This window comes from Heloderma suspectum, chromosome 4, assembly GCF_057233095.1.
Source record: "Heloderma suspectum isolate Gila_16-S chromosome 4, 16-S_ref, whole genome shotgun sequence".
NCBI lineage: Eukaryota > Metazoa > Chordata > Lepidosauria > Squamata > Helodermatidae > Heloderma > Heloderma suspectum.
Window position 1 is genome coordinate 297,800,917 of NC_139461.1, and position 24,443 is coordinate 297,825,359.

At 44.5% G+C, this 24,443-nt stretch overlaps 1 protein-coding gene and 1 pseudogene across 1 annotated transcript in view; one reads left to right on the forward strand and one right to left on the reverse strand.

The window, feature by feature from the left end:
- PHACTR3 (phosphatase and actin regulator 3) overlaps window positions 1-24,443 on the forward strand; it is a 371,137-nt gene that overhangs the window by 318,170 nt on the left and 28,524 nt on the right. The window lies entirely within an intron of this gene.
- On the reverse strand, window positions 498-16,483 carry LOC146348917 (uncharacterized; annotated as a pseudogene).

Genomic DNA, 24,443 nt, shown 5'->3' on the forward strand with positions numbered 1-24,443 from the left:
GAGCCTTCACAAATGATCCCAGGGATTGGAGTGAACTCAAGTGATCCCAAGGACTGAACATGAACATCATGTGTTCTCCCACAGAACTACTGGCTCCCTGTCAAGTGAATACCCAGTTACATTATTCAAGCCTGAGGCCTGCAACATTTGGAACCGCCACAGCAGTAGACTGTGAACAACACCTCTTGTTCCAGACACAAACCACACCCACAGGTTCCAAGAATAGCTGGGGGAAACCCAAAGCCAGCTCCTCAAAGCACATCCTTCGAACATCCCTTCTGACTTTGTATGGATGCTGCTAAAAGTGCTGCTAACAGATGAGCAACACCCCCGTCCGCAAGATTTACTACCATAATTGCACGTTGAAAACAGCAAGTCTGTGCCTGTCTCAGTGATTCAAAGCCTGGCGTGCTTCCTCCTTGCAGCTACTAATAGGAAGCATGAAAATAACCTCCCTGTTGAATTGTGCATGATATTCTGGTAATTGAGATGCCAATTTAAGATCCGGGGGCTTTTTCCTCTTGATGAACAGCATCAGCACATGGCTCATGTGAGACGCAGCACTCAAAGGCCATCTGATGCGCTTCCGCATCAGGTTCCTCCCCTCTGTACGGTCCCATGAGGATTGCCTGTGTATCTGTTTCCTCCGAGGTGAAAGGGCAAGGCATCTACAGGCAGATGAATGGATCCTTGTTGAGGACCATTCCCCTTAGTCCTCCTTGAAAGCCAGCTCAGTTGCATCTGTAGCAACACAATGCAGAAGAGAGAATTCCATTTGCAGAATAAAGATGCATTTTAAGGTCAGATTAATGCTGTTTTCCATATGTTTAGGGGCTGGATTTCACCAAGTTGCTCAGCACCTGAAGTGAAGTCTGAAAATTTACAAAGACCATAATTCCCTATTTTTCCTTGTTTATGCTGACTACAGAGCCTTGGGTGAAAACACTGCCTTAAGACTACAGACCCCTAGATGAAAACACTGCTCCTGTCCAAAAACCAGAGCCTTATTCAGCACTGCATGAATTGAATACCCATACAACTTTGGGACTGTGATACATATGTGGAAACTGGTATCATCAGGCAGATCATATCAGCTTCGTGGGAATCTCAGCTTTTATTTTGAAAAGACAACATCTTCCTAGATCTCACGGTTGTCATGACAATAATGAAAATATGTGGGTAATTTTTGTCATGAACTCAGGAATACTTTGGACTCAAATAATGAAGTGTGTTTTATTCAACTGCCTTGGTGACCAATGTCAGCCATAAGTGACTCTAGTCTATGGGGACACAGGCAGGACAAAGCTAAAACTGGAAAGCAGGAACTTGTCCTTATAGGTGTATGCATACATTATTACAGTAAAAGCCAGTGTGGTGAAGTAGTTAGGGTGTTGGACTGGGTCTGAGGATACCTGAGTTCAAGCCCCCACTCGGCCATGGAACTGACTCGGTGATTTGGGGCCAGTCACTGGCTCACAGCCTAACCTACCTCACAGGGTTGTTGTGAGGATAAAATGGAGAGGAGGAGGATTAAGTATACCACCTTGGGCTCCTTGGAGGAAAAGGCAGTATATAAATAATAATAACACAGTGGTTTTTAACTTTGGTTTTGTATTATCATTTAAACTTTTTGAAGTTGATAGTATGTTTATATTATGTTTTATAGTCTTGTTGTGAACTGCTCAAAGAATTTTGGCTATTGGGCAGTACAGAAAATAAATAAATAAATAAATAAATAAATATCTCAGTCCTGCCAAATATATCCCATCCAATGCCTGTGACTATTTTGAATGGCCCACTTAATATTCTGGGTTCCAGCTTCTTTTTCCTGCTACTGGTACTGGAAATCAAAAGGGCTCACTCTATGTGTTCTAAAAGCCACATATTACCATGGGAGCAATAGCGCAATAGTTCCCATTACCTGTGTCAAGCCCTGATATTTTCTCCTTTCTAGAGAAACTGTCTGATAATTAACTGGGCTACATGGGATTTACACCTTGTGCAGAAATATGATATTCCACCCCACCCACCCCAAATCTGGACAGCCTAATACAAATTGTTTACTATGATTTTACAATTTCAATCTGATTTTGTGTTAAAAATGTACCTCTACTGCAGTATTCTAAAGCACGGTTAACCCAGAGGCTTAAACTTCACTTCGTTTTTAAAAAAGGAAATGCAGTTATGGAGAGGTGTGCTGCAAAGTTGACTGCAGCAGCAGCTGCGCTCGATGAGGTTTGATTAACACTTTCCCTTCGCCCCCCCCTTGCAATCAAAATGGCCTTCTCATCAACAAGAAAAGTGGGCACTTATGCATCGCCAAAAAAAGAAGAAATACAGCACTAAAAAAGAGGACACCAATTTGCATGAAAATTACATATGCTAATTTCCTTGCATAAATGTTGTTGTTGTTGTTGTTGTTGTTGCATTTATAGCCTGCATATATATACATATATATACACTGCATTATGCGAATGGCCTTTCTTTGCTTTTGCATTAGCGCGTGCGTGTGTGTGTGTATGTGAGAGAGAGAGCGAGAGAGCATGATTTTAATTGACTTATTTAAAAAAAAAAACACCATATTTTTCTCATGTAATAAGATCTGAATTAGGCCATGATTCTTTGGGTTCTTCCAGTTGAGGCTTTTATCATGCAATCGCCCTGTCTCATTCATGGAATTTTTACAGGGGTGGGGGGAGGTGTCCAGATGTCATTGTCTTCCATTTGTAACTTTCCCATGTTTTCCCATCACTTCTTCTGTCCTTTTTCTTTCCACACAAAAATCTGTTGATGAGGAAAAGATGAAATAGCTGCACAATGTCTTCTGATTGGTAGTGCTAGGAGCCCTTTCCTGCTACCCTTCTTACTCACCTTGATTTCTCTACTGTTTTCTAAGGGCAGTTATCACTTCTGCCCCAGGGAAGACAAATAATAAAAAAAGGAGGTGGGGGAAGCTTTGCCACTCTAGACAATGGCTTTGCCACTCTAGATTTCGTGTCTCTCTGATTGTGTGTGTTTATGGATATCAAAGCTTCCCTAAATGCCTAATTGTGACTTTTCTCATTGGCTAACAACAGAAGGTGGGAGGAGACTTCTTTCTAACAAAACAACTGGGTAGAATACTGCCTGCATATTTTCCCTTGTATCCCTGGTTCTCTGAGGTCTAGAGACTTGCTTATTTTCTCTTAAAACTGTGTGTGCGGGTGGGGTGTGTGCATGTGGTGTGTGTGTGTGTGTAAATAAGTAAGTAAATAAATAAATGAAAGAAAGCTGGGAATCTGAGCCAGCTAATGGTCCAAATCAGCAGCAGGTAGCATGGCTAGAATCCAGGCAGATGCTGGCCAACCAGTCCAAATAGCAACTCTGTCTCTTTGGACTACATTTGGAGTAGCAGAAAAGCATGTGGAGCCATACTAGAGGAGCAGCAACCATGAGAATCAGAGCTTGGTGTTGTTCCACATGCACAGCATTTATTACCACTGCTGGGGAGTTTGATTGTGAAACCCATTTTCTGAGAGGAGTAAACGCACAACTCCAGTGGAGCACTGCCATTGTTGTAATGACTCCCCTAAATGGCTCTGCAGGGGCAGACTTTGTGCTGTCCAAATTGCTGAGATTAGCAGGCCCACACACAAATTATGATCTCCATAGTTGCAAGCAAATTATGGGCTCATTTGTGCCAAGAAAATGTAGTGCCATCATCCACTTTTGGGTCTTGTCAAAATTGAACTTGACTGCCAGGCATCAATTACTCTCATAGTCACCTGAATGCTTCAAAACTTCATATGTTCCATAAGAAAACAAAGACAGAATGATGACTAATCTGATTTGATCTAGGGAGGTGTTTTGCTATTGAGTTCAGTATTCAGCAGCTGCAGCCTTGGACATTTTGCTCCTCTGGACAAATCTGAGGTGTTGTTTTCCTCACCATCTTTTCCCACCCATAAAAGAACTGACATGTAGAAATGTGAGTAATTACATCAGAAAAAGGTGCTCCACAACAGAAGCTTACTGGCTGGAGGAAGAGCACCTTCTAGGATCATCTCCAGGTTTGCACTCCGGTGGGTCTCCTCCTCTGTCGGTGGGCCGTGGTGGGCTTACCTTGACAGTAATGTCAGGCAGTAGCAGTTCTCTGAGCAGGGTTGGGTGGCTGGCTCTTGCTGGCATTTTAATTTCCCATAATGCCCTAGAGCAATGCTATCTCAGGAGCTTTGTGGGAAATTTAAATGGTGGCTAGATCCAGCCACCCAGGGCAGCTTGGAGCACCACACTAGAAACAAATTAATGATGGTCCCAGGTAGGGATGCTGGAGAAATTCAAGCGGACTAAAATGAGCTCAGAATTTTTAAGAATCCAACCTGCAGAATTTTCTGCAGACCTACCTCAGGCCACACAGAGTCCATGGACTTCTGGGTCTTTGTTGTTGTTACTTTCCCAAAATTTATGCATATTTATTCATAAGAGAATACACAGGTTTCTGCTGAGACTGGTAAATATACGCGGGAAAAAGTTGAGTGGAATGAGGGACAATACGCTAAATGTTACGTACTAAGGTAAATTATGTAAATTGTTGTGAACCCTCTTACAGAATTATTGTTCCACACAACAACAAAATTCTAACCCATCTGTGCGTGGATGATGGAACAAAAGGCTCCTGACAATCTGCGAAACACAGATGGAGCGGATTTTATGCAGTCCGTACATCCCTAGTTCCAGAGCAAGCATCACTGGTGGGCCCAGATGGGGAACCAGCAGCTGCCCAAGGGTGCAGGGTGGTGGAGCTGGTCCTGGCAACTTCACCTATTCTCTTTCTTCACCTGCTCCATTTACCACCCTGCCAATGTTTATGAGAGCTTGGTGTTAAAGCTCTTTAGAAACAATATAGGCAAAATGTTAGCTTTGAGTGAGACAGATCTCCTCTTCCACACTTGAGTTTTCATATTCTCCAGTCCAGACCATTGCATAGAGGGGAATGGGAGTACACCTATAGTCCCTGCCACCCAGCACACCTGTTCCACCATGGATGGTCTCATCTTGCACATCCCCACTGGGACATAATGGCCAATGCACACAAAATAATATGTTCTTTTAAAAACCTGGTAACCACATGATGTTGGCCTGTGCATGTGGGTTTATATCTTTGGCTACATAATGAGAAGACAGGATACCCTGGAGAAGATGCTGATGCTAGGGAAAGTGGAAGGCAAAAGGAAGAGGGGCCGACCAAGGGCAAGATGGATGGATGATATTCTGGAGGTGATGGACTCGACCTTAAGGGAGCTGGGGGTGGCGACAGGTGACAGGAAGCTCTGGCATGGGCTGGTCCATGAAGTCACGAAGAGTCGGAAGCAACTGAATGAATAAACAACAACAAAGGCTGCATTACAAAGTTATGACCCCACATGAATGTGCAGGAACACTGGAGGTGGAACAGATGGGTTGGGTGGGCAGGGAGGGCAGCTATGTTCTTGCTCCCCTCCATAGGATGGGCTGGATTGGGGAAGAATATCATCTAACCTCTCTCACTATTTTGGAAACCAAAGGACCAAACACTTGATATTAATGAAACACAGCTGGAGATCTATGGGCCAATCTACACTTACAGGTTTTTTTGCTTCCAATGAGGTTTCACTGCCTGTCTTTCACACTACGCAGTACCTGCCTCAAATTGGAACCGGAATTTCCCACTTCTGTGCTCCCGCTTTCAATACCCTGATATCCTGGTATTTCCCCTTAATGTGGTCTGATTTTCCGCCTTCGCTACCGTATCTGGTCATAGTCCCCTCCCCTGCCTGTCCATATACGGTGGTGTTTGTATTTTCCTCCTGTCCAATCACAGCTCTCGACGGCCCCATGTCGTCTTCCGGCTACTGATCGTGTAGCTTCCTCAGCACTCAATGTTTCCTCAGCAACAAGCAAAGGGCTGGATGTGCGCACGCTTGTCTGATCTCGGAAGCTAAGCAGGGTCAGCCCTGGGTCAGTAGTTGGATGGGTGACTGCCTGGGACTCAGGCTTCCTGCATTGAGCAGGGGGTTATTCTGTCCCTTCAAATGAGACTAAGTTTTACCCCCTTCGGCTTTTTTTTTTTTTTTTTAAGTGTTATCTTCGAAGAATCATTGCTTCTCCACAATTTTTTTTCTTCCTAATTCAGGCATGATTTTTGAAGATTCGAATCTTCAAAAATTCAAAGATTTGAAGCTTCAAATCTTTGAAATTCTTTCCTTGTAGAGCTGTTTTACTCTGTCAGTGTTAGAAGAGGGTAAAACATCTGTACTAATCCCATAGTTATATAAAATGTGTTTTACAGATTTTACCCAAGAATTTTGTGTTGGTGTTTGCAGTTGTTCTAAAAGACACTTTTTAGGAAAGTGGGAGTCATGCATGCATGACACCTTCAGCCAGTACAGAGCAAGTGCAGCATGCCCCTGTGCTTCAATAGAGAGTATCCATGTCTCTGCCTGCAATATGTGGGTTGGTGCTGGTGTAGCTTGGGGGACAGCTAGAAGGGATCTCATGAAGGAGTTCTACACCACCTCTAGGATATAAACATTTGTATATCCCCAGATCTCTGCACCATACAGCAATTGGGGCAATATCTTACTCAGAAATATCTCAATTGCTGGTGTAACCAGGCTTCCACCTTGAGATTTAAAGAAACACATCAGAGAATATATGGAGTGGGAGGTCTTCCACTTAGCAGCCTCCAAAATCTGATAAGCATTCCCTGCACTTCCTCCTCCAAGTCATTAATAAAAATGTTGAAGAGGACTGGGTCCTGTGGCACCCCACTCATTACCTCTCCCCAGTTTGAGAAGATTCCATTGAAAAGCACTTTGAGTCTGATTCTGTAGCCAGCTGTGGATCCACCTGATAGTGTTACTTGGCTTCATTCTGCCGCAGGTGGGCATCATCCTAGCTCCCCAGAATGTAATGCGCTGTCAAGGGCTCCTTGGCGGCCTCTTTCAGTCTAATCCAGTAGCCAAGTCCAGACACAGACAAAGGGATTCTTTTCAAAGCTTTATTCCTTTTTTTACAACTTAACAACTCTATCATTAGTGACTAGCTATGAGCAGCGGAGCACCTATGCCCTCAGTTGGAACAGTTGGTTCCCGTTTGAAGGAGAATCACTGGCAGACCCTGAACTTATGGGCTTGGAGAGGCCCTCCCCTTTTCTCTTGGATCCTCTGGGCACAACCGTTGCTTGCACGCCAACTGGGCACTACGCCTCCTTTCCGCGCCCTCCATTTGGCGCCGCTCCCTGCGTCGGCATCACACATCCAGCAAGCCCTCTTCCCATGCTCTCTCACTCCCGGGACCGCTATCTATGTCAGGAATGCCAGTGGGAGGAATCTCCGCCAGCTGTTGGCCCTGGGAAGGATGAGCGCGCTCCTCTCCCAGGAGTGGCTGCTCCACCTCAGAACCAGAACTACTCTGGGATTCTATGGGCTCAGTGTCCAGCCTGACATGCACAATGTCAACAATGAGCACTGCATTGTGTGTGTGTGTGTGGGGGGGAATCTAAGATGGCAGCCCCACACCACAGAATGGAGCCAAGCAGCTCCACCTCATCCAAAGGTGCAACTGCCACCTGCTGCATCAAGAAACACATCGGGGGGGCATGACCAGTGGTGCACACAGATGTGGCAGGCAGGCCCCCAATGGTACCTCTCACAGTTCCTCAGGTGTTGAACCTGGTGGTAGGGATGCTGGAGAAATTTGAGACGGATTAAAATAAACTCAGATTTCTAAGAATCCGACCTGCAGAATCCGCTGAGGAGCAACCCCCTCAGGCCCTGCAGAGTCCGTGGACTTTCGGATGATTTTTTTACTTTCCCAAAATTTACGCATATAAATCATAGAAAAATATGTAAGTTTCTGCCAAGGAAACATAGAATGGAATAAGGGACAATACACTAAATGTTACGTACTGGGATAAATTATGTAAATACTTACGTAAATATTTCCATATTTTTCCGCATGATTAAAAAAAAATATTCACATCCGTCTGTGGGTGGATGACAGAACGAAAGGCACCTGACAATCTGCAAAACACAGATGGAGCAAATTTTACACAGTCCGTACATCCCTACCTGATGGGGAACGCCCACATTTGTTTCAGTTGAAATTTCAGTGGTAGCTCAGGAATCAATTAATTTTATTCCACTATGGCGGCTACTCTGTTTGTAGTGGTATTAAATAACACTGCAGTGCTGTCATTAGTGTTGTTCTAATGTGTTATTTTAAACGTACTTTTAATCTTTTTTATTAACAGTGCTAGCTGTCGTTACAGTCCCAAAGCTGGGATAAAACTCTTAAGTAAATAAACCTGGCCTTGTTGTTGCTGTTGTTGTTGTTGTTCAGTCGTTAAGTCATGTCTGACTCTTCGTGACCCCATGGACCATAGCACACCAGGCCTTCTTGTTCTCCACTCTCTCCCGGAGTGTCTACGCTATTTGCATTCCCCTTATTTTCGCCATCTTAGTCTACGTAAATGTTTACGTAGACTAAGACGTGCAAAAATAAGGAATGCAAATGGCGGCGGCCATGGGCGCTGCCATTTGCGTATGCCCAGTTTTTTAAAAAAATCAGCCATGATAGGCTACGTAAAGATTTACGTAGCCTATCACGGCTGACTGCAGGGATGCAAACGGCGGCGGCTATGGCCGCCGCCATTTGAGTCCCTGCTAGCCAGCGGCCGGATGTCCGGCTGCTGGCGGAGCTGGCCAGCGGCTCCGCAGAATTGCTGCAGAGCACAGCCGGCCAGCCAGGATTCCGGGGGGGGGGGGGAGGGACGGAACGCCTCCCCCTGCACCATCAGCATAATCCCCAGAAGGTAAGTAATTTTCGTACATCCCTAGACTGCACTTTCATGGCTATCAGGGACATTAAGATCTTTCCTGTATAGTTCTTCTGTCTATTCTTTCCACCTCTTCTTAATCTCATCTGCTTCTGTTAGGTCCCTGCCTTCTTTGTCCTTTATCATGCCCGTCTTTGCACAAAACGTTCCCTTGAGATCTCCGATTTTCTTGAAAAGATCTCTAGTCTTTCCCATTCTGTTGTTTTCCTCGATTTCTTTGCATTGTTCATTTAAGAAGGCCTTCTTGTGTCTCCTTGCTATTCTCTGGAACTCTGCATTCAGTTGGATATGTCTTCCCTTTTCTCCCTTGCTTTTCGCTTCCCTTCTTTCCTCAGCTACTTTGTAAAGCCTCATCAGACAGCCACTTTGCTTTCTTGCATTTCTTTTTCTTTGGGATGGATTGAGTTGCTGCCTCCTGAACAATGTTACAGACCTCTGTCCATAGTTCCTCAGGCACTCTGTCTATCAGGTCTAATCCCTGAAATCTATGCCTCACCTCCACTGTATATTCATAAGGGATATGATTTAGGTCATAGCTGAATGGTTTAGTGGTTTTCCCTACGTTCTTCAATTTAAGCCGTAATTTTGCAAGAAGAAGCTCATGATCTGAGCCACAGTCAGCTCCAGGTCTTGTTTTTACTGACTGTATAGAGCTTCTCCATCTTTGGCTGCAAAGTACATAATCAATCTGATTTTGATATTGACCATCTGGTGATGTCCCTGTGTAGAGTCGCCTCTTGTGCTGTTGGAAAAGAGTGTTTGCTATGATCAGCGTGTTCTCTTGGCAAAACTATATTAGAATGATAGAATGATCTCAGAACCTAAATCATATCCCTAATTTCGTACCCAGTAAGATTGAACATCGACACCTTGGGAATCAGCAAACTAAAATGGACAAGCATGGGCAAATTTAATTCAGGGGACCATTATATCTACTACTGTGGGCAAGAATCCCTATCCCTTAGAAGAAATGGAGTAGCACTCATAGTCAATAAAAGGGTGGGAAAAGCAGTACTGGGGTACAATCTCAAAAACAGTAGAATGATCTCAGTACGAATCCAAGGCAAACCATTCAACATCACAGTAATTTAAGTCTATGCCCCAACTACTGAGGCCGAAGAAGCTGAGGTTGATCAGTTCTATGAAGACCTACAACACTTTCTAGAACTAACACCAAAAAAAGACATCCTTTTCATCAAAGGGGATTGGAATGCTAAAGTAGGAAGTCAAGACATAACCAGGATAACAGGCAAGCATGGCCTTGGTGTACAAAATGAGGCAGAACAAAGGCTAATATAGTTTTGCTATATTAGGGATATGATTTAGGTACTGAGATCATTCTATCGTTTTTAAGATTGTACCCCAGTACTGCTTTTCCCACCCTTTTGTTGACTATGAGTGCTACTCCATTTCTTCTAAGGGATTCTTGGCCACAGTAGTAGATATGATGGTCCCCTGAATTAAATTCGCCCATGCCTGTCCATTTTAGTTCGCTGATTCCCAAGATGTTGATGTTCAATCTTGCCATCTCATGTTTGACCACCTCCAGCTTACCTTGATTCATTGGTCTGACATTCCAGGTTCCTAAACAATATTGTTCTTTACAGCATCGGACTTTCTTTTCACCACCAGACACATCCACAGCTGAGTGTCCTTTTGGCTTTGGCCCAGCCGCTTCACTCTTTCTGGCGCTACTTGGAAATGCCCTCTGCTCTTCCCAGTAGTATAGTGGACACCTTCCGACCTGAGGGGCTCATCTTCCGGCGTCATCTCTTTTAGCCTTGTGATACGTTCCATGGGGTTTTCTTGGCAAGAATACTGGAGTGGGTTGCCATTTCCTTCTCCAGTGGACCACATTTTGTCAGAACTCTCTGCCATGACCTGTCCGTCTTGGGTGGCCCTGCACGGCATAGCTTATGGCTTCACTGAGTAACGCAAGCCGCTTCGCCACAACAAGGCAGTGATCCATGAAGGGGAAATACATAAATAAATGGTGCCAAAGCAACAGCAGATAGGTGAAACAATCACAGTAAATTGGGGTGAACATTTGTACAAGTTAGGGTGGCGAGGAAAATATTTCTGTCCCTCCAAAGCAATTTTTTGAGCTGAAAATGGAGACAGGACAACTTTGGGCATATTATAATAATATTCCCAACTTTGGGAATATTATTTGAGCAGGAACGTCCAGAATTAGGAACACAGGAAAAGTCAGACCATTGGGCTGTCCAGCTCAAGATTGTCAACAGTGACTGGCAGCAGCTCTTCAGGATTTCAGACAGACTCTTTCCCGACCCTGCCTGGAGATAACAGGGATGGAACTGGAGACCTTCTGCATGCAAGACATGTGCTCTACCACTGAGCTCTGGGCTTGACATTACACATCTGGGGAAGTCTGGTGGCAGTGCTACTTTGTATCTCTCCATGCAGTTGGCTTTAGCAGGCAAGCAGTGATCACCACTTGGCTGGGGCACTCTTCTACATCACCACGTTTTCAGAAGTCTGGGTTGACATTGAGAAAAGCATCCCAACCATGTGGCGAGCAGCGACACACAGACAGCATATCACATGATAAGAGCTGCCACATAGAGGGACTCAAAGCAACTTCCACATTTCATCAACTGATATGCATAAGCTGGCCTTTAAGCCTCATTGATTTCAAAGGTGCTGATTTCCTAGGGAGTGTGAAGAAGGTTGCAGACACAGTGGGAATATATGTACTGCAACTATTAAGTTGGTGCCATTAGAGGACATTCGGGAACTGAGCGGGAGGGGAGCTCATCAAGCTCTTTCTTTGCATTTCTGAAACTTGTTGAGTCCACTTCTCTGTCTCAATAAAGGCTCACAGGATTAAAGAAAACATTAGGATCCTGGCGTAATGGGCTTGTTTATCACGCCCTCACATCTGCAAGACCATCATCCTATTATCCTGGGTGCAGAATCGTCCTGAGGCTTGCTAATTCCCTTAAACGAGCAGGAGAAATCTCTCTCTCTCTCTCTCTCTCTCTCTCTCTCTCTCTCTGAGGTATCAGCTTTTTGATTGATAGGCATATCATATCTATGCATGTGTGCTGTTGGAGGTCACCAAAAAGTTGTTGGCACCCAGAGGAAAGCATGGTAATTAGCATGTTCTCCCCAGGAAAGAGCTCCATTATTTGGGATTTGTGCATTGAAGAAACTGATCCTCCCCCATGGCAAAACACCAGAGAGCTCTGCCAGGGAGCTTGGGGTTAATTTTGCACTGCTGGGCTGACAGTGCCATGTAACTCAGGATTGCCTGTTGTCTGTGCACCAGACACATGTCTGAGAGAGAGAGAGAGAGAGAGAGAGAGAGAGCATCTACTACTTGTACCCATTATGAGTTTGGAGCGTCTACTTGTCCTCGCACTGTTGTTCAGTGTCAAGGCAGAGAATTCAGAACCAGAATCATGCCGTACACATATATCACAAAGATCCCTTCATTATATCTGTGAAGGAACACAACTGTCCTCCAATTTGGTATTTAGTATGGCCTTGTGTTATTGTAAAATGGGTTTTAAAATGTTTTGGACATTTTGGTGTTATTCTATTTCAACCAAAAGGTTATTAGTTTAGAGGTCATAAGTTTAGTTTAGGATATAGAGGTTAGGAAGTTTAGCCAGGAAGCAGAACATTAAAAAGTTCAGCAAAGGTCAAAAGGTCAGTCAATTAAGCAGAATGTTATAAAGTTCAACAAGAGGTTAAAAAGGTTTAATTCAGGAAACAGAAACTTAGTTGGCAGGAATAAAGAAGAAACCACCCTCCTGATTGGTTGAAGCTGGAGAGAGAGAGAAATGTTTAGAATAGAAAAACCAGGACAGAGATGCAAAGAGGAAAGAAAACAGCTAGATTCTTAGAGGAAATAAGAGAGTCAGAGCTGCTGGAACTGGAATACCAATGGAGAGAGATGGGCCAAGGACAGTAAAATATTGCTTGAATAGGGGTCCTGGATAAAATAAGGGACAATCTAGTTAGGTTAGATGGAAGTGTTGATTTCTGGTTATTTTATTACCTTGTTGCTTTTAGACTTTTGTGTGTGGTGGTGGTGGTTGAATGTCTACAGATTTTAAAACTTTTTCCTGTTGATACTTAAGTAAACTTTAAGCGTCGTTATTTGAAATGGTGTGGTCTCTTTTCCTTTGGGTACCCACCCTACATCTTATAGCCAACTCATACTATCTAGAGTAGATACCTGAGACTTGGAGAGTTTTTGAGGCTGGTTTCGTGGAGGCAGACAGAGAATTAAAGACCTCCACCTGGTGGAAGCGGAAAAGAACACAGGAAGGGAAGAGCAAAAAAGTGTGTGGGCACGCTATTTTGCCTGTTTTTGCTTCCACTCATAGAACATGACGTTGCCAGTACATGACAGTGTCTAAGGGGAAATGAATCCCTCTTTAGACAGTTACAAGAAATTGAAGTCAATAGTGGTGGTCATGCATACACAATGAAACAAATTGAAGGAAGTGTTTTAACACGAGCATATCGCCTGTGCTATTCACTGTTGCTGGGTATTGGCCGCTAACATAAATGATATTTTAAAATGTTTAGATAAATATGTTGTGTTGGCTAGGGAAAATCAGGTGCCCAGAAGTTACAGCTGTTTATGTACAGTACCAGATGCTGGAGAAGAACAGCTGGTGATGGACATCACCGGAATGTCTTTCTTGCGAACTGTCTCTGTGGCATGTGGTTAGCCACTGTGGGGAGAGAGAACACTGAGTCAGCCCAAGGCTGGAACATTGTTATTATTCAGAATTTCTGTTGCCCTTTTCATTGTAGAAAAAATGCTATGCAGTTCCTACTTATCCTCAGAACAATCATGTGAGGTAACTAGGCGGAGAGCCAGTGAGCTTCATGGTTGAGCAGAAATTTTAGCTGGAGTCTCCCAAATCTCAGTTCCAGCACCCTAATCATTATAATGCACCATCCTTATCGCTAATACGTTTCAGAGTTGTTTATGAAGCCTAAAATCAGGATCTTAGAATAAGAAAGGTGGGACAGATAGGAAAAATAACCATTGAGGACAACTTAAGCACTTATCTTCAGAAAAGGGTGAAGTCCTTAAAACCAGTTGGAGTCCATGAGATTAAGTAGGATGTTGGGGCTATGTAGGTCTTACGTAATGAGAGAAACCACTGGATGATAACTTTTAGTAGTTAAACTCTAGCAGTAACTCAGTTAAAGGAAAGCTTAAGCATGCTTTTAAACCTTACAGGTGTTCTTCATTTTGCGAAGTTTGACAGAACTAAACTGAAAAACAAATAGAGTTCTTATATCAACTGGCCAACTACCAAGTTTCTCAAAGAACAAATCTAGGAGAGTTACTGGATCTAACTAGAAATGCTGCCTTCCTGGTCAAAAGAAGCAAAACCAGAAGCTGCTTTATGTTCTTATGTATGTGCATTTATAAGGGAAAAATTAGATGTGACATTCATGTTGGGGTTGCCCCCCCCCCAAATCCCATTCCCCCTTCTCAACCTGCACTGTTTACTTAAGGAAAAATATGATTAGACGTGATTGTGACATCTGTTTCTCTGCAGACCCCCTCAGTGGCAGTCAATGGGGATGGAGAAGCACATGGAATGGCTTCATGAGTTAAATGCAAATAGCATATGCAAATAGTAAATGCAAATAGCAAACTATATACTATATGCAAATAGTAAATGCAAATAGCAAACTCGTTCTCCAAGTATCAGTCTTTATGTAATCCAAATGGCATCATCCACACACAAGAGGGAGACATCAGTAGGCTTGGGGCACCCCATGGTTTGTAGAAGTACAAATGAAGTTAGATTCCTGCCTCCCCACACACACACACAACCCCCCCCATGCGGACTGAGCATGCTCAGTGGGCATAGAATGCCCACTGACTGTTAGAGGGGGGAGAATAGAAAACCATGAGGTAATGGAGTATCCTGGAAATGGGCATGGCTGTGTTACAAAAATTGTATTCTTTTCCCTGGTAGACTTTCCAATTAGTTTACCAAGAACGAGAGGAGGCAGAGATCTGGTCCAACACGATTTTATTCTGCAGAATAAGGCAACCCTTGGGGCTAACGCTCCAACAAAGGTCACAATCAAGTGATGTGATCCAAAAGTTTATATAGGCAAGACCTTTGGGGGCTGTCTTACGCTTGCGCTGTACTAATCTCTTTGTCTAGCTGAGAGGGAAACAAAAAACAGACAGCACCTTTTACATATTTAGTCATGCGCAGAGAAGTAGCCTTGTACCCTAGTAAACACATTCTTGGCATTCCTGAGTCTCTGATAAGGCGCTGTGTCTTTGTCTAGCATGGCAGTCTATTCACACTGAGGTAGAATAGACATAGTTTAGCTTATAAAATCATAGGATAACAGACATACGACAACTGAAATTTCTATAACACTCCCCCCTCAAAAGGCTTTTCTTAAATCCCATACCTCTCCTTGGTCCAACAGTGGACTACACACTTAAAGGCACAAACCATCATCAATAGTATCATAACAAACAAAACTGCGTTGATTACAAGTTGTTTTAACCAGGCAAAATCAGGGAGCCAGGAAGTCAACCATAACCAAGGATGACTTGCTCCTGAATAATTCTGTCCAATCATATCTTGTAGTTTGGCGATTTCATCTTCTATGGTTTTGTTTAAATCATGGAACTTTACTCTACACCCTTGCTTCACTAGGGTGCAGAAGCCACCTTGGCGTGCTAAGAGATAATCTAAAACAAACCGATACTGGGCCACTAGCAGGCTGAGATCTTCAATTTCAGATTGCATGGCCCTTACCATTATGGCTGTGGCATTGATGGTCTTTTCTAAATGGCAAGTGAGGCCTAGGATGCTTTTTCTATTTCCTTGTGCAATAATTCCTGGGTATGAACCCAGGGTAAGCAATCCCGTAACTAGCCCACCCCCTACCCTGTTTGGTTCTGAATCTGACAGTTGTTTTCCAATTATTACAGTGTCATCACAGTTCTTACCCATCTGTCCTACAAGTTGCCCCATCCCTCCAACCTCTTTCTTTTTCCTTCTAGATTGAGGTTTCACCACTTGTACCGGGATGATGAGATACCCAACCCCTACACACTGGTAATTTCCAGGGTGGTAATTGGTAGCCCATCCATTGAAGAAAAACCACAGATTGGGATCTCTCATCTGCCAACCTGAGCATATGCTACCTATCCCAGAATAATTGGGAGAGAACATAGGGTACTCGGGGTAAAGACTGCCAAAATCAGTGTCACCGAGATTAATGGAAGAAGAATAGGAGGAATTAAAACCTATCGGTGCACTGTGAATAATTTCTCAACCCATCTAGAAGAGGTTTAGCCTTGTTATAATTAAGGGTTTTATTATTCCAAGCACCAGAATGTTGACAACAAAAACACATTCCCCTGGTGTAAGTCTGGAATTTAAACTTTCGAAACTCAGTTTTGCTCAATTCATCAGGGACTCTCGAGAAGAGAGTACCCTCTTTCTGTAGAGCTCCAACTATTACCTGCGGTTCTCTGATCAAGGCAGGCAACAAAGTGAAGTCTCTGACAGTTGATGGGTGCTCATAGTAAAGAATAGAATTCTCCCCGTTTCGCTTAAACATATGCTCAGCATGTCTCTTCCCCTTCATGGATCACTGCCTTGTTGTGGCGAAGGGGCTTGTGTAACTCAGTGAAGCCATAAGCTATGCCGTGCAGGGCCACCCAAGACGGACAGGTCATGGTGGAGAGTTCTGACAAAATGTGGTCCACTGGAGAAGGAAATGGCAACCCACTCCAGTATTCTTGCCAAGAAAACCCCATGGAACGTATCACAAGGCTAAAAGAGATGACGCCGGAAGATGAGCCCCTCAGGTCGGAAGGTGTCCAATATGCTACTGGGAAGAGCAGAGGGTATTTCCAAGTAGCGCCAGAAAGAGTGAAGCGGCTGGGCCAAACCCGAAAGGACACTCAGCTGTGGATGTGTCTGGCGGTGAAAAGAAAATCCGATGCTGTAAAGAACAATATTGTTTAGGAACCTGGAATGTCAGATCAATGAATCAAGGTAAGCTGGAGGTGGTCAAACATGAGATGGCAAGATTGAACATCGACATCTTGGGAATCAGCCAACTAAAATGGACAGGCATGGGCGAATTTAATTCAGGTGACCATCATATCTACTATTGTGGCCAAGAATCCCTTAGAAGAAATGGAGTAGCACTCATAGTCAACAAAAGGGTGGGAAAAGCAGTACTGGGGTACAATCTTAAAAATGATAGAATGATCTCAGTACGAATCCAAGGCAAACCATTCAACATCACAGTAATTCAAGTCTATGCCCCAACCACTGAGGCCGAAGAAGCTGAGGTTGATCGGTTCTATGAAGACCTACAACACCTTCTAGAACTAACACCAAAAAAAGATGTCCTCTTCATCATAGGGGATTGGAATGCTAAAGTAGGAAGTCAAGAAATCACCGGGATAACAGGCAGGCATGGCCTTGGTGTACAAAATGAAGCAGGACAAAAGCTAATAGAGTTTTGCCAAGAGAACATGCTGATCATAGCAAACACTCTTTTCCAACAGCACAAGAGGCGACTCTACACATGGACGTCACCAGATGGTCAATATCGAAATCAGATTGATTATGTCCTTTGCAGCCAAAGATGGAGAAGCTCCATACAGTCAGTAAAAACAAGACCTGGAGCTGACTGTGGCTCAGATCATGAGCTGCTTCTTGCAAAATTTCGGCTTAAATTGAAGAACGTCGGGAAAACCACTAAACCGTTCAGGTATGACCTCAGTCATATCCCTTCTGAATATACAGTGGAGGTGAGGAATAGATTTCAGGGATTAGACCTGATAGACAGAGTGCCTGAGGAACTATGGACGGAGGTCCGTAACATTGTTCAGGAGGCAGCAACAAAATCCGTCCCAAAGAAAAAGAAATGCAAGAAAGCCAAGTGGCTGTCTGATGAGGCTTTACAAGTAGCTCATGAAAGAAGGGAAGCGAAAAGCAAGGGAGAAAGGGGAAGATATACCCAACTGAATGCAGAGTTCCAGAGAATAGCAAGGAGAGACAAGAAGGCCTTCTTAAATGAACAATGCAAAGAAATCGAGGAAAACAACAGAATGGGAAAGACTAGAGATCTCTTCAAGAAAATTGGAGATCTCAAGGGAACGTTTTGTGCAAAGATGGGCATGATCAAGGACAAAGAAGGCAGGGACCTAACAGAAGCAGATGAGATTAAGAAGAGGTGGCAAGAATACACAGAAGAACTATACAGGAAAGATCTGAATGTCCCTGATAGCCATGATAGTGCGGTCACTGAACTTGAGCCGGACATCCTCGAGAGTGAAGTCAAGTGGGCCTTAGGAAGCATTAGTAACAACAAAGCTAGCGGAGATGACAGTATTCCAGCCGAGCTATTTAAAATCCTAAAAGATGATGCTGTTAAAGTGCTGCATTCAATATGCCAACAAATCTGGAACACTCAACAGTGGCCACAAGACTGGAAAAGGTCAGTTTACATTCCAATTCCAAAGAAGGGCAATGCCAAAGAGTGTTCAAACTACCGCACAATTGCGCTCATTTCACATGCCAGCAAGGTGATGCTCAAAATCCTACAAGCTAGGCTTCAGCAGTATGCGAACCGAGAACTACCGGAAGTACAAGCTGGGTTTCGAAGAGGCAGAGGAACTAGAGATCAAATCGCCAACATTCGCTGCATCATGGAGAAAGCAAGAGAATTCCAGAAAAACGTCTATTTCTGCTTCATTGACTACGCTAAAGCCTTTGATTGTGTGGATCACAACAAACTGTGGCAAATTCTGAAAGTGATGGGAGTACCAGACCACCTTACCCGTCTCCTGAGAAACCTGTATGAGGGTCAAGAAGCAACAGTAAGAACCAGACATGGAACAACCGATTGGTTCAAAATTGGGAAAGGAGTACGACAAGGCTGCATATTGTCACCCTGCTTATTTAACTTATATGCAGAGTACATCATGAGAAATGCTGGGTTGGATGAATCAGAGGTCGGAATTAAGATTGCCGGGAGAATTATCAACAACCTCCGATATGCAGACGATACCACCCTAATGGCAGAAAGCGAAGAGGATCTCAAGAGCCTCTTGTTGAGGGTGAAAGAGGAGAGTGCAAAAGCTGGTTTGAAACTCAACATTAAAAAAACTAAGATCATGTCATCTGGCCCTATCACTTCCTGGCATATAGAAGGGGAAGAAATGGAAGCAGTGACAGATTTTACTTTCTTGGGCTCCAAAATCACCGCAGACGGTGACTGTAGCCATGAAATTAAAAGACGCTTGCTCCTTGGGAGGAAAGCTATGGCCAACCTAGACAGCATAGTAAGAAGCAGAGACATCACCTTGCCGACAAAGGTCCGTCTAATCAAAGCTATGGTTTTCCCAGTAGTAATGTATGGCTGTGAGAGCTGGACTATAAGGAAGGCTGAGCGCCGAAGAATTGATGCTTTCGAACTGTGGTGCTGGAGAAGACTCTTACGAGTCCCCTGGACTGCAAGGAGGTCAAATCAGTCCATCCTAAAGGAAATCAAGCCTGAGTGCTCATTGGAAGGACAGATAATGAAGCTGAAGCTCCAATATTTTGGCCACCTAATGCGAAGAGAAAACTCCCTGGAAAAGACCCTGATGCTGGGAAAGACTGAAGGCAAAAGGAGAAGGGGACGGCAGAGGATGAGATGGCTAGATAGCATCACGGATGCAATGAATATGAACTTGAGCACACTCCGGGAGAGAGCGCAGGACAGGAAGGCCTGGCGTGCTATGGTCCATGGGGTCACGAAGAGTCGGACACGACTGAACGACTGAACAACAACAACAACAACAGCATGTCTCTTAAACCAGTTTCCTTTTATCTGAGTAGGAAGTGTTAAAACAACTAGACTTAAGAAGGAAAGAGTAGCATGCATGTTTAAGCATCAGGAGACTGCTCTCTCCTGAACAAATACTTTAGTCCCTCTAGTGGTTTCCTGCTCCAACGGTGGCCTTCAGGTGGGTCAGCTTCCGGTGTGACCCTCTCTGGTGCAGGTGATGCCTTTATGAGGGTGTGATGGATCCACTTCTTTCCTCCAGCGACTTTTACAGCCGTGTGAGTGGTGAGTAGAACCTGGAATGGACCCTTCCACTTCTCAGTAAGTGGTTCATCTTTCCAGGACCAGATCAACACCCAGTCACCAGGACTGAAATTATGCACTGGAGCATCCAAAGGCAAGGATTGATATGGTGCTGCAAACCTGTGAAGACAAGACAAAACAGACTGCAAAGCAGTAACATATTTTTGGATCTCTAAAGCCCCTACTTCCAAGTTTACATTTAAACTATCAGCCATAGGTAATATCCGAGGTGGGCACCCATATAACATTTCAAAGGGTGTCAATTTAATACTTCCCCTGGGGGTGCACCGTATTCGAGTTAAGGTGATTGGCAAGGCCTGTGGCCATTTCAACTTAGTCTCTGAGCAAATTTTAGTAAGCATTGACTTTAGGGTGCGATTCATCCTCTCAACTTGACCTGAAGATTGAGGCCTCCAAGGGGAGTGTAGTTTCCAGTTGATTTGTAGTGCCTGAGCCACTGCTTGCATCACCCGTCCAACAAAATGGGGTCCCTGATCCGATTCAATTTCTTCAGGTAACAAGAACCTAGGGACTACTTCTTTTAACAGGATCTTGGCTACTATTTGTGCAGTGGCTGTGTGAGTGGGGTAAGCCTCAACCCACCCAGTCAATTGGTCTACTATTACTAATAAGTATCGATATCCATGAGTCCGGGGCAACTCTGAAAAATCCATTTGAAGTCTTTGGAAAGGATAGTAAGCCCATGGGCGACCTCCCATTTGAGCTGGGGGTTTGGATGTCTTTGGGTTATTTTTGAGGCACAAAGGGCAATTAGCCACTGCTCTCTGGGTCTCAACATACAATCCTGGGGCGACAATGTGTCTCACAAGCAAATCCCCCATTGCAGTTCCTCCTAAATGTGTAGCCTGGTGCAAGTCTCTCACTATAAAGCTCAAGAGAGGCTTGGGTATGAACGCTTTGCCTCCTGGGACTACCCACCATCCATCTTCAGTTTGCTTTGCCTTGTATTCAAGAGCTCTCTCATGCTCAGCTGGAGAGTAGATTGGAACCAAATCTGTACTCAAATATGGGATTAGGGCTCCTTCGTAATGCACCTCCTCACCTCCCATCTGTGCGGCTTCCTTTGCAGCCTTATCTGCCAAAGCATTGCCTCTTCTTTCTTCGGGATTGGCACTCTTCCCATGTGCCTTCACGTGCATCACAGTGACTTCTTTTGGCTTCATCAGGGCATCTAAAAGTTTCATGAACTGGGATCCATTTGCAATCCTCTGTCCTGAAGCAGTAATGAAGCCCCTTTCTTTCCACAGCACTCCATTTGCATGTACCGTGCTGAAAGCATTTCGCGAATCTGTAAAGATATATATTTTTTTCCTTCTCCTATTTCTAGGGCTCGAGTCAAAGCTGTTAGTTCTGCTGCTTGTGCTGACCAATGGCTGGGAAGACGCTCTTTCCATAAGGCCTTCTCGAGAGTTACTACTGCACATCCTGTGTATCTTTTTCCATCTATCACACAGCTGGAGCCATCTACAAACACCTCAAGGTCTGGCTTTGGTAATAAGGAATCAGTGAAGTCAGGCCTGATCAGAGTCACATGACTCAAAATCTCTAAACAGTCATGACAATTTAGATCTGGCTTAGGGAGCAAGGTGGCAGGATTCAAAAGATTGCTCTTCTTATATGTGAGTCCTGGGCTTGAAAGTAGGAAAATCTCATAGCGTGACTGGTGTGACAGATTCAAAAATTTATCTCCATTGCTTCCCAGGATCTGAGGTACGCCATGAGGAGTATGCACCTCCATATCTGCTCCCATGGCAATTTTCTGGGCTTCTTCCACTAAAAGCGCAGTTGCTGCCACAGCCCTCAAGCAAGCAGGCCATCCCTTTGCAGTTGGATCCAGAGTCTTGGAGTAGTATCCTACAGGTCTCCAGGAAGGACCTGTCCTTTGGGTCAAAACCCCTGATGCCACTCCTTTATTTTCATGTACATAGAGCCGGTACGGTTTGTTGGGATCTGGTAAGGCCAGAGCGGGTGGCGACACCAAGGCTTGCTTCAGCTCAAGAAAAGCCTTTTCCATTTCATTTGTCCATTTCCAGTGGATGATATTTTCCTTTGTCAAAGCTTCATACAGGGGCTTCGCCTTTCCCCCATAATCAGGTATCCACATTCTACAAAACCCAGTGAGCCCAAGGAAGGCTCGCAACTCTCGAGGGTCTTTAGGCCTCGGTGTCTTCTGTATGACGTCCAACCGAGCAGTGCTCAGGTCTCTGGTTCCCTTCCGAATCAGGTAGCCCAAGAAGGTGACATGGGTCTGGCAAATCTGAGCCTTTTCTCTTGACACTTTATAGCCTTTCAAATTCAATTCTTGCAGGAGGGAGATGGTCGCTTCAGCACATGAGTCCTCTGTCTGGGTGGCCAGAAGAAGGTCATCTGAATATTGAAGCAAGGATACCCACGGCCGGTCCTCTTTCCATTGCCTCAGGTCATTCTGCAATGCACCCATGAAGATTGTTGGGCTCATGGTCAGTCCCTGCGGAAGGACGGTCCATAAGAGCTGAACTTTAATATGGGTATCGGGATCTTCCCATTCAAATGCAAATATTTTCTGACTTTCCTTATGTAAAGGGATTGAAAAGAATGCATCTTTTAAGTCCAGTACTGAAAACCATCTGGCTTCTTTGGGAATTTGGGTTATAATGGTGTGTGGGTTTGGAACCACGGGAGGATCCACGCTGATAATATTGTTGACGGACCTTAAGTCTTGGACTAAGCGGAACTCAATCCCCTTTCCAGGTTTGGGGGGTTTCTTCACCCCAATTATAGGAGTATTAAAGGGTGAAGTTCCTTCTTTTAACCAGCCATATTGTTTAAACTTTTCAATCAAAGGTTTCAGTCCCCTTCTGACCTCTAGTGACAAGGGGTATTGTCTAATCTTTACTGGTTGAGCTCCAGGCTTAAGGTTGATCTGCACAGGCTTAACAAACTTTGCTCTTGCAGGTGCCTTCCCTGCCCATACATCTTCTGGGGCCCTTTTTGCCACATTGGCTGCCCGGTAGTGATCTGCTGTTTGTCGCATGTTCTCATCCACATAAACTTGCAAACACATTTGATAGTTAGATCTTTGTTGCTTTGGCAACCTAACAACCATCCTGTCATCTCGAAAAAAAAATTCTGCTTGTAACTTTGTCAACAAGTCCCGTCCAAGAAGTGCAACTTGGCACCTTTCAGACACAACAAATTCATGCTCCAAATGACAACTTCCAACCTTCGTGAGAAGGGGAAAAGTATAAGGGACCTTAGTGGGTTGGCCTTCGATCCCTTCAATTATTACGGTTTTATCTTTATTAATTTGTGGCTTTTGTGCTTTTGGCAGCATGGAATAAGTTGCTCCAGTGTCAATAAGTCCCATTATTTCTCTTCCCTCCACCCTTATTGTAACCAGAGGGTCCTTCAGAGCCAGGCAGCTCTTCAGGGTGGAGGTCTCGGACCTGGTCCCTGTCAATCTGATCCTTCTCCTTCTATGGCCACCATTGCCCCCCTCTTCTCCCCCTTTCGCTTTGGGCAGTCTTTTCACCAATGTCCCTCCTCTTTACAGTAAGCACATTCATCTCTTCCCAAACGCAGCTTTCTCTGATTCCCCAAATCCTTCTTCAAACCTTTATCTGCCCAATCAGGGACTTGCCCTGTGATTGCCATTGCAATCAAAGCTGCGTTCTGTCTGCCCTTCTTATCTGCTTCCTTCTTCTCTACTTTCTCATGATTCACAAACACCTTATAAGCAATCTCCATCAACTGGGGCAGAGGCATTGCTGCTGCCCCATCAGTCTTCTGCAACTTTCTCTTAATGTCCATTGCTGCTTGAGCAATAAACATCATGTTAACCATCCTTAAATTCTCTTGAGCTAATATTGGGTTAATATCACTATACTGATGGAATGCATCAAACAACCTCTGCAGGTATGCACTAGGGTCCTCAGTCAGTCCCTGCCGGATTTCGTATAATTTGCTTAAATTTGTAGTCTTGGGCACTGCAGTTTGAACTCCATCTAAAATGAGCCACCTGTAGCGGATCAGCTCCTCTGACCCAGCCTGCCAACCCGGCTCCCGATCTGGCAATGCCTGGGCTGGGAGCGGTCCACCAGCTCCGTTCTCAGTCTGGGCTTGCCTTAAGGCTTGTGTTTCTACCATCCGCTTTTCATCTGGAGTTAAAAGTTCATTTAACATGGTTTGCACATCTCCCCAGGTAGGATTATGACTTCGGAAAATAGATTCAAACAGCCTGTACATCTTCTGAGGATCCTCCCTTAAGGAGGGGTTCTGATTCCTCCAATTAAACAGGTCAGATGTAGTGAATGGCACATAAACAAGAGCCCGTCCGTTAGGGCCAACTACTTCCCGCAGGGGGAGCTGTCTTCCCACCTTTGTCATCTTGCACTCATATGAGCCCTTTCTGGCTGTAGATCTCAAAAGAGGGGGCGAATATACATCCGCAACTTTT